The following is an 11,980-nucleotide window of genomic DNA, read 5'->3' as shown; positions in this document are numbered from 1 at the left end:
CGGAATTAAAGTATTAGTCCAGAATTTGTCGCCTAGTTCGAACGGGTTTTGAAGGGTCACATATAATTAGCTTAGGAGGATGATTTGTGTTCCTTTTGAGATTCGGTTCAGGAGTGTCTACCAAATCACCGTTTACTTGATCAAGGCTAGACATATCGGTAGGCTTAACAATGATGTCAAACCGATCGATTTCCTCAGTTTGAACCGAGGTGTCAACTTCCTACTGTGTAACAGCTTGATCCGGCTGGGTTTCATCATCACCCATTTGGTCATGGACAAACCGTCTGAAGGCCGGAACCTCATCTTCACTATCAGAATGAATATTGTTGTTTTTCAATCTGTTGTGTAGATCAAAGGATGATGCAGTGTTTCTTTCAACCGATTCATCGAATACAACATGAAGAGATTCCTCCACTGTTAAAGTTCTAGCGTTATACACTCTATATGCTTTACTAACTGCTGAGTAACCTAACATGATCCCAATATCGGATTTTGTATCAAAAGCAGATAGTAATTTTTGCCATTTATATGAATGTAGCATTTACAACCGAAAATTTTAAGATACCTAATGTTGGGAATCCTATCAAAGTATACTTCATACGGTGTTTTGTTGTGAAACTTGTTGATCAAAGACCGGTTTTGCGTGTAACATGCAATACTGATAGCTTCAGCCCAGAATTTTTAAACAACGCCTGAATCGGCTATCATGGACCTTGCGGCTTCCTTGAGAGTTCAGTTTCTTCTCTCGGCCAGGCCGTTCTGTTGAGGAGTCCTAGCACTAGACAACTCGTGTCTAATAACGGATTCATCAAGAAATGCATTTAGAGTACTATTTGTAAATTCGGTTCCTCTATCACTCCTAATGTTGTTGATGCGTGTTGATTTTTCATTTTGTAAACGTTTAAGCAATGTAATTAAATTTGATGCGGTTTCACGTTTAGATGCCAAAAATATTACCCATGTATACCTAGAATAATCATCAATAACTACCATAGTGTAGAGCATGCCACCTAGGCTGACGACCCTAATCGGTCCAAATAAATCCATGTGTAGGAGATCTAAGCATCGGTTAGACTGGATATGTCCTTTACTCTTAAAGGTTGAGTTAGTTTGTTTACCCATTTGACATGCTGAGCAAACCTTATCCTTATTGAATACTATATCAGGAATTTTTTCAACCAGCTTTTTACCACGGATATAGTTTAAGGTTTTCAGGTTTAAATGATTTAGCCTTTTATGCCACAACCAGGTTTGATCGGTTTTAGCTACCATGCAAACATGATGTTCTACTTTATTTTTCCAGTCTACCTTATATATGTTTCCTAACCTATTTCCGGTTAGTAGTATGTTCCCTTGGGAGTTTTTAACTAAGAATGCATGTTTAAGAAATTCTACAGTGTATCCAGCATCACACATCTGACTGATGCTCAGCAGGTTAAAGTGTAGGTTTTCAACTAAAAGTACATTATCAATTGTTAAATTACCATGGACAATCTTACTCTTGCCCACAGTTCTATCTCTTGAGTTATCACCAAAGACAATCATTGCACCGGTTTCTATTCTGATGTCGGTTAGAAGGTTGTTGTTTCCAGTCATGTGTCTGGAGCAACCGCTGTCCAGACACCATTCAGAGTTTCCTAGCCGTTTCTTCATATCCTGCAAAATATACATATTTACAACTATTTGGTACCCACATTTACTTGGGTCCACAAGTGATTAGTCCCTTAGGTATTCAGACTTTAATAAGTCGGACAACTTTTCTGGTTATGGTTCTAACTAGTTTTCCTTCACTCGGTTTGGCGTCTTTCTGTTTTCCTAAGAATACCTTACTCGGAGGTGGCCTTTGATCTATTCTGTGCGGTCGTGGATCGGCTTGCTTACCTTTGGGCCGGTTGGCTTTCCTTTTCTCAGGTTGAAGCCATTTTTCGGAATCAGTTGGACTTACATAGATTAGTTCGTCTTCCGGATATGAGGCACTTTGTTCCTCATCGTTGGTTGAGGAGCTCTTGACAAAACTTACAAATGGAAGATTGTCTTTTATGAGTCTCATTTTGTCGGAATGGTTCCGGTTGTTGGATCTGTTGTTTTTGTATCCAAGACCAAACATGCACTTTGGATGTCTATTGTAATTAGACAGTCTGTTCACCATTTCACTAGATCTTTTCCATGCGGCTATTCTATACTGGATTCGGGCATCTTCCTCGATCAACTCTTGAACTGACTCCTTGAGTTGTTCGGTCTTAGAGGATAGTTCAGATGCTGCCTTGGTTTCTAAGATTTCGTTAGGTTGAATACTATTGGTGTTAGGTTCGGACATGGCTGGTTCTATGGGATCGGTTCTAAAGTTAAGTTGGGTTGGTATTAGTGTTAATAGGTTCTTATACTCTACTACCATATCATTTAGTGCATTAAATAACTCATCTTTAGTAATTCTTCACAAGGAGAATCAAACACATGTTCCTCATTTGCCATGAGACATGTGAGTTCATCATCACTGTCACTGTGAGCCCATAGGCTTCCTCCATCATCGGCTATCAGTGCTTTCTGAACTTCACTTCCTTCACCGGTTTGTGGATAGTTATTTCAGTGGTTCTAATCGTCCGGTTTCCGGTCATCCCGCCTCGGTCTTCTGCATTCCCACCTAAAATGTCCCAAACAATTGCAATTATAACATCTAACATTATATTTATCACCGTAGTTATAGTTGTTGTTTGTTGGTTAGCTTCTCTTCATGAATCTGCCAAATTTCTGTGCAAGCATTGCCATGGCATCCTCGGTGAACTGTTCAGCGGTTCTGATCGGTGCTGGAGCAACCGGTTCTATGGATGTGACTAAGGCTTTTGTGGAGGTTGAGGAGGAAACTTCATCTTCAATCCTAGATCTCATTTCAAACTCATATGCCTTAAGATCTTCGAACACATCGTGTAACTTCATCTTGCTTAGACAGTTTGATTCCCTCATCACCATCGTCTTTATGTCCCATGCACTTGGAAGAGACCTTAATGCTTTCATGATGATTTCCTTGTTATCATACTTCTTTCCAAGAGTTGATAGCTCGTCTATCACATCTGTGAACCGGTCACTGTACTCCCTCATTATGTCTCCCAGTTTCATCTTAATGTTTTCGAACTTCTGGGTAACCACCATTATCTTGTTTTCCTTGGTTCTTTCGTTTTCCTCATGAATTTGAATCCCATATTTCCTTAGCGGTTTTTGCAATCTCTGACCTTACAAATGGTGTTCCTGTCCAAACCGTTGATGATACGGTTTCTAGCATGATTGTCCAGATTGTTTCTTCTCCTATCATCAGCTGTCCAATCCTTTCTGTCTTTATCAATCTTTACCGGTCCTTCAGTCAGAATGAACTGCATCTCATCATCCATGGTAATTAGGTGCAGGTGCATGCGTACCTTCCAGTTGGCGAAATCGTCACCTTCTAGCATTGGAGGCTTATAGAAAGACATGTTTGCTTGAGTATTGAAACTAACTGCTCTAATACCAATTGTTAGGATCTAGCTCGCGGCTGGCGGACCGGGGTCTGACCGGTTAGCGCGTTTCACTCAACGGTTGGTGTTTAATCCGGTTAGAGATTAACACCAGGGTTTCAATACTACACAAACTGTCACAAACCCTTGAACCGAGTTCAAGTGAGGAAGTGGTTTGTTTCAGGTTGAAGCAACACACAGGATGAATAGGACTGGATTTGGATAAAGTCGGTTTGGAGTTTGGTGGGTCGGTTTTGAGATTCAGTAGGTCGGTTTAGGTAGAATCGGTTAGAATGTAAGGCCGGCAGAAAATAAATAACAAGACAGGTTTTTATGAATGTTCGGAGATAAACTCCTACGTCACCCCTTCCTCTCGAAACCGCGAGAAGGATATTCACTAAGGAATACACAAACACAATCCGATCGAGACTTATTTGCTGCTCGATAACACTCGTACAATTCTAAATGAAATTGTAATCTCACTTCAAATACACAGTTAAGCTATTTAATCTTAGAGAGATAAAACACGATTTGTGACTTAGGTTGTTGAAAACTTCTCAGAATTGGTAACTGCGTTTACTCCTCTTCAGTTCCTTCTTTTATAGGTGAAATGTGCCAACGGTCACATTTCATCTCCTTGAATCTGATTGGTTGAGCAGAGGTTCAGTAATTCAGACCTTGCGGTCTAGGCTTCCAGTGTATAGGTCAAACCGGCTAGGTTTGTCTTTTACTTAATATGGCAACTGTCGGTTGGACAGTTGCCTGCACCTGGAGGGTTGCGCCTCTGATTTACCCCGGAGTGGAAAGATCTTGTCGGACGGTCTTCTACAGCCTGCAGATTGTCCTCAGACTTGTATGAATATGGCAATACTAAAATCTGTCCTTTGATATCATCTTCAACAGATACTCAAAGTATCTTATTTGCACCGATCGGTTGTTTAGGTTAACCGGATGACTTCCAGTTTTGGTCTTTTCTTCTGACTGGTCTTGTCTTCCTGATCGGTTAGGATTTAGGCCGGTTGTATTTCTTAACCGGTTGAGTTACTTGACCGATTGGATTACTTAACCTGTTCCTGCACAGGAGGTTTGTTTTTGTTAAGTTCTATTTAACCGCTCTAATTTTATCTAACAATTTCTCCCTTTTTGATTATTTTACTTAAAATATTCAAAACCATGTAAGGATTAGAATGTAGGCCGGTTGTTTTAAAAGTTAATTTGGCTGGATTTTTGGAAAATGACTTAGAAGAATTTTTCGAAAAATTTTGTAAAAATTTTGAGAAAAATTTTGAAGAGGAAATTTTATCTTATCAATTTCTCCCTTTTTGAGTATTTTACTTAAAATATTCAAAACCATGTAAGAATTAAGAAGTAGGCCGGTTTCCAAAATACTTGATATATTTAGAATTATACTAAGTTAAACATAGGCAATATATAATTAAACATAAAAACTTCTATCTCTTTTTCTTGGGCAGGTATTTGGCCAGCATTTCTTTAAGTTATCGTTCCCTTGCCCGGCTTGCAAGGATCGACGCCAGGTCTGGAGGAGAATCCTTGACCGCCTGAAGTGCCGGTGAAAGGTGAGGCCGGTGGAGCAACCGATCTTAGTGGGGCCACTTCAAGGCCTCGCGGTCTTTTGATCAGCGGTATGGTTCCGTCCTCGAGTTCCTCATCTTCTTGCGAAACTGGGTTGATTGGGGGATCGACAACCGTTTCAGCAACGTTGTCCAATAGCTTTGAAATTGCCGCCCTCTTGGAAAAATTCTTTCTTTTTCTGGTAGTCGGTCCGGTTATAGGATTTCATAAAATCTATAAGAGTTGCACAAACATTTTTTACGAGGTTATAGGTTTGACTATCAATGAGAACAAGAGTTTGGGATTCTATGGAGGAGTAAAAGTGGAAACGAAGGCAAATATCTACAACATCATGGGCATCACAAAAGGAAGCTTCTTAGTTAGATATTTAGGAATACCACTCACGGAAAAACAGATCCAAATCTCACGCTATAGACCACTGATCGAGAAAGGGAAGAACTCAATTTCCGGTTGGGCAACAAAAAAAACTTACATACGCACAAAAAATTGAGCTGGTCAAAAGTGTGGTAATGGAAATCAGCGGTTACTGGTCACAATAACACGTGCTCCTGATGAAGGTAATGAAAGAACTTGACGCGCTATTTAGAAACTTTATTTGGGGAAGTAGCGGGAGAGGCGGAAAGAAAGTTAAGTGGACCGCAATTTGCAAACCAAAGGAAGAAGGTGGCATTGGGCTCAAGAACTATGTTTAATGGAACAGAGCATTGACGTACAAGCACCTATGGGCCATCGAGAGTAAATAGAAATCACTCTAGATCAAGTGGTTTCACACTCAGTTTATAAAATACGAATCAAGCGTTTGGAAGAGCAAAATAAGAGAAGGTATGAGATGTTCGTTAAAGAAAATACTTAAGATAAGAAACAATATTGCAGGATTATTTGACATTAGTTGGGGAGACGGAAGAAACACACTATTTTGGCATGACCCGTGGTACGAGGACGAACCGCTAAATCATAAAGAGGAATTCAAAAACGTAAGGATCAGACGAGACTGTCTAGCTGCCAAGGTTAGAGATATTAAAGACGAGCTATGGAATTCGCTCCTTAGACGAATACCGGAGGAACAACACATTTTCGAACATATTAGCAATATCCAATTCAACGAAAGAACATACGTACACCTATGGAAAGATGAGGAAAATTAGAAGATGATATCAAGAAAAGTGTGGAACACCATCCGGGAGAAGGAACAAACGGTAGATTGGTCTAATCTGGTCTGGTCATCAAAGGTTATCCCGAAAAAAGGCTTGCATTTCGTGAAAGGATAAACACGTGAGATCACATAAGGAAGTATTTGGAGATCACGGATACGAGTTGTCTGATGTGTGAAGGGAATGAAGAAACAACTGATCATCTTTTTAGGAACTGTTCATTTGACTCGGATCTTTTGGAAAAAATTGCAAAAAATATGGAGATGACAAAGTTCTCGAGAGACTAGAAAGGAATCAAGGAAGTGGTTGTGAAGAAAGTGAAAATCAAAAAGGTTAAATCAAAGATATTCAAATGCGGATTCGGTTTAATAGTATACAACATCTGGAGGGAGAGAAACACGAGGGAATTTTTGAGGAATCGAAGAAGCTTAGAGCAGACCTGTAATGATATCGTAACTAACTATAGCGCGAATATTCAAACGTGAAAAAGAGCCCCGAAGAACGAATAGAATTAGAGTCTCTATGGAAATTGGAAGGTATCATATCAGGAAGTCAACAAAGACGCTGATTTTTTAGCGAGATCAACGTTGTTTGAACTTGTTTGTAATTCCATTGTATGTTTGTAATTCCATATTTTCTTTTGACTGTTATGAACAAAATTTTCTAGTCATGTCTAGAAAAATTCAATAACGTTTTGGTATTTTTTTTCTTTTTTGGATTTTTTTAATGAAATGACGTTAGGTCGTTTTTAAAAAAAATATTACAACGCATTATATAAAACATGACAACGAAGTTCAAACAATATGCTAATGTAATTCAAATAACATGACAACGCATTATGAATAACATGATAACATAGTATATAAAAATGACAACGCGGATAATAAAACATAACAACGTAGTTCAAATAATATGACAGCGCAATATATAAGACATAACAACATTGTATATTCATAACATGACATTACTAATATTTAAGAACAATAGTTATTGTTTACCTGCACTCTAGATTTTATGTTGTTCACAGAAAGATGGACACGAAGTATTCAACAAAGCCATGTTTGAAGTCGTCATCCGTATATTTGTTTGTAAAAATTATCTCTGTCATGGAGAGAGATGCATGAGCACTCTAATTTAACTCCCAACACATCTTCCCTTCCAAGCCTTGATAATTTGGAGGTATCCTGGTCCATCATAGTTATGTCCAATGAACTCTATTATTTTGACGTCATCTCGAGGGAGGTTCAACACGCACTGAACATCCTACTCATCGATTTTCAACAATTTCCCGTTGCTCAATATAAAAGCACTCCTTCTGGCATCGAAATTTTGCAAAAGCTGGCGGGATATATGGAAAGGGTATCTTAAGATGCCCAAAGAGAGTAGGGAGCCAAAATCAATGGCCTTTACAACATCTTTCTGAACATCTGAGAGTTCTCAGCATGGTTTGTAAAATCCTTTTAGGGATGTTCGGATGTTTAAAATAGTTTATTTCAATTAATTTAAGAAACGGGAAGTGGTGAAAAGCTTCCTCTTCTTAGATACCTTCACATTACAAAAAATTTAGAAATATGACAACTTATTATTCAAAACATGACAATGTAGTATTAAAAACATGACAACGTAGTATTCAAAATATGAAAACGTAAAATTCAGATAACGCAGTACTCATTTGTTACCCTTCAACTTTGTCAGACTTCCTCTTTACTGCCTTCCTATTATATACCTTAACACTGCAAAAAAAGAAGTAATTCCAATATTTAGTTTAATATAAAATCATGACATTTCAGTAATTAAAACATGACAACGTAGTATTTAAAATATGACAACGTTTTATTCAAAACATGACAACACACTATTAATTATATGGGCATAAACAATGATAAAAGTCATTTCGAGTGTTACATGTCTTACAATAAACGAGGATAAAAGTCTTGCTTTTTTTGGATGTGTGAAGGTGGAAATAAAGGAGGCTATATTTGGAGTCATGGGCATAAAGGAGGGAAACCTGCCGCTTAAATATCTTGGTATTCCACTAACATCTAAAAATTACATATTATACATTGCAGGCCACTTATAGAAAGGGTAAAGAACTCAATATCCGGATGGGCAATGAACAAGCACATGTACGTTGGGAGAATCATTGGGTATTGGTCTCAATAAATGGTGCTACCAAAGAAAATTATGAAAGAGATGGATCAACTTATTCAAAATTTTAAATGGGAGAATCAAGGAAAGGGTGGCAAGGAAATTAAGTGGGCTGATCTTTGCAAATCAAAGGAGGAGGGAGGAATAGGGCTGAAAATTACATTGAATAGAATAAGACTATTACACTCAAACACTTGTGGGCGATAGAAAATAAGTAGGATTCTTTGTGGCTAAAGTGGGTACACTCAAAGTTTATGAAGAAGGAATCGAGTATGTGGACTTGTAAAATCAAACTAGATATGGCATGGTCATTAAAGAAGATACTAAAGCTTAAGGACAACACTATACCTTTATTCAATATACGGCTAGAAGATGGTCGGGGAACATTGTTTTGGCATGAACCCTGGTCTGAAAGTCTACTCATTGTACTAAAAACAGAATTGGGGGGAGTGTGTATAAGAAGAGATTGTCTTGTTGTCTCGGTGAGAGATATACGAGAAGGGAAATGGAACACACTATTGAGACAAGTTCCGGGGGTGTAAGGATACTTGACCACTTCCAAACGTTATAGATTAATGATACTATGGATTCACATGTTTGGAAGGTTGAAAATAATGGGAAGTTCAATTCAAACTTAGCTTGGGATTCTATTCGCGAGAGGGGGGAGAATGTGGGCTGGTTTCATGCCGTATGGTCCTCCAAAATCATTCTGAGGTAGCAATTTTTGTCATGGTTGTTGTTTAGGAGAATATTATTAAATAGAGATCGTATCAAGAGATTCATGGATATTCCGAATATTAGTTATGTATGTTGGAAATGAGGAAACAATGGATAATTTGTTTGGTTGCTGTCCGTTTATTAAAGCTTTATGTAAGAGATTCTCGAGGTGCATGGGATTGCCAAGTTTTCCATTAGAATGGCAAAACATCAAGGAGAAAGTTATCATTAAAACAAGAGGTAATCGATTTTCTACTAATGTTTTCAAGTGTGGACAACCAATCTCTAATTCACACATGGAGGCGTATACTCAAAACGTCGGATAATTGGATGTTATGTCAAAAATTGGATATTAAGTTTGAGGAAGTGTCAAAATTGAAATTGTATAAGGCGCTTTACTTGTTTAAAATTTGTGTTTGTAATTTTGTTTACTCATGTTTGTTTTTTTGGATGATTCAGTTGCTTTTTAAAGTGTCAATCTAGGGTCTGTCTAGATTAGGGTCTGTCTAGATTGATACAAATGAACTCATGTTATTTTTTCTTTGCCTTTTAGGAATTTTAATTAAATGGAAAATAAGTCATTTTTTCCAAAACAAAATATTAATAACATGACAATGCATTATTCAAAACATGACAATATAGCATTCAAAATATGACAACATAGTATTCTATGTGAGTTTAAGCATTGATTGTCAGTAAATTAAAAGTTGTTGGTCTTAATTTTCTTTTATGCAATTATGCCATATTTAATTATTAATGGGTTTGGGCCTTTATGTATAAGTAATTTAGAGTTTCTTGGCTAATTATTCATTTATAAAGGTTGTTTGTAAAGGTTGATATACAACACTTAAGACTCTCAAGACTTTTCCTCTTTAACAAATATTATTGTTCTTCCCAGTATTTTCTAGAGTTTCATTTTTTCATAATTATTCTTAGAAGATCCGATAACTAGAACCAACATTTGGTATCAGAGCCTATCTAATGAACATATCATCAAAATCAACCATAGATGTGGTGACAATGAAGATTGGAAGAGAAGTGAATGTGACATTTCATATCCATTACTCGAAGAGTAACTACTCGGTGTGGGCGTTGAAGATGCATGTAAAATTACAAGCACAAGGAGTGTGGGAATCCATGATGTTCGATGAGGTCGACGAACGTAAGTATATAATGGCTCTTGTTTCCATCTATCAAGCGTTACCCAAGGACGTCCTTCTCATTGTGGCCGAGATGGATTCTGCCAAGCTAGCGTGGGAGACGTTAAAGAAAATGCATATTGGAGTGGAGAGAGTCAAGGAGACAAAGTGCAAATCTTGAAGACAAAATTCGAGGCAATTCGCATGAAGAATGGGGAATCGGTGGATGATTTCGCCATGAAATTGACATCCATCGTGACTGGTATGTGCTCGTTGGTAGAGAAGGTGGAGAAGATCTTCGTCGTCAAGAAGTTCCTTAGAGTCGTACTACAAACATTCATGCAGATCATCACAGCGATCGAGAAATTTGATGACCTCAAGAATATGACCATCGAGGCGATCGTCGGTCATCATAAAATCCACGAGGAGAGACTTTACAGCAACGGAGACCAAGAGGAGGAGCACATATTGTTCACGCATGATGAATGGATGTCACGAATGTAGAAAACAGAGAGGTTGATTTTTCTTCTAGATTCTCGAGTCGTAGAGGCAATGGTGGAGATAACCGAGGTCGTGGAAAAGGGTGATGTGGAGGTCAATGTGATGGAGAAAGCTCACATCGACAAGAAGACGCCAAGTCCCACAAAGACAAGAACACGGTGAAGTGTTACACTTGTCAAAATTACGGGCACTACGCATCTTAGTGCCTTAATAATGGTCTGACGATGAGGAAAACCTCACTAGCTTCTAACGAGGAGCCAACATTAATGTTTGATGAGGTAGTGAAGAATACTTTTCCCGAAGATGATGAGTCAAACCTCACTAGCTTCTATGACGAGTAGACGTTATTAATATTTTCTGAGGGAGTGACAAATGCTTTTCCTGGAGATGAGGAGGAAAACCTTGAAGAGTTCGTTCAAGAACTGTCCAAGGAGGAACCAAAGGTGGTGTTGCTCAATGAAGAGAAAGTCATAGAAAAATTCCTCGCAAGTGGAGATGAGTGTAATCACACCGATGTGTGGTACCTTAAAAATTGAATAAGAAACCATATGACGGCCCATTGAGAGATTCTCAATGATATCAATGTGAAAATTTCTAGAAATGTGAAGTTTGAAGACGGAAGCAAGGAACATAGATTGTTGATCAAGCTTGTGGGAAAATCTGTGTGAGTAGAGATACCGTGTTCGATCAGGAGAAAAAGTGGGAGTGGTGCAACAACAATAATAATCTAGTACAAAATTCCGTGGAGTTTGGAATCCTACGAGATGTCTATGCGGAGGCACCACTAGTAGAGATGAATCGTGATGAATTGTTGTTGCTCACCACTCACGATCCAACAACATATCATGAGGCGGCAGTCAAAGAGTCGTGGTATGAGGCCATGAAGAAAAAGCTCGACTCCATCAGGAAGAACAAGATATGAGAATTCACTGACTTACCACCCGATCACAAGACCATCGGGTTAAAGTGGGTTGTCAAGTTCAAAAGAGACAGTGAAGACAACATCCTCAAGCACAAATCGATATTGGTATCAAAAGGCTATGTGCATAAGAAAAACATTGACTTTGAGGAGATCTTTGCACCGTTGGCAAAACATGACGCAACAGGCTAATTCTTGTCATCACAGCTCACCGTGGATGGGAGATCCACCACATGGATGTCAAATCAGCATTTTTCAATGGTGATATCGAATTAGAAGTCTATATCGATCAACCTGAAGGCTTCATCATAAAAAAAATAAAGAGCA

The sequence above is a fragment of the Impatiens glandulifera genome, chromosome 9 (assembly GCF_907164915.1).
Source record: "Impatiens glandulifera chromosome 9, dImpGla2.1, whole genome shotgun sequence".
NCBI lineage: Eukaryota > Viridiplantae > Streptophyta > Magnoliopsida > Ericales > Balsaminaceae > Impatiens > Impatiens glandulifera.
The sequence above is the reverse complement of the archived record's forward strand: the minus strand, read 5'-3'. Positions refer to the sequence as shown.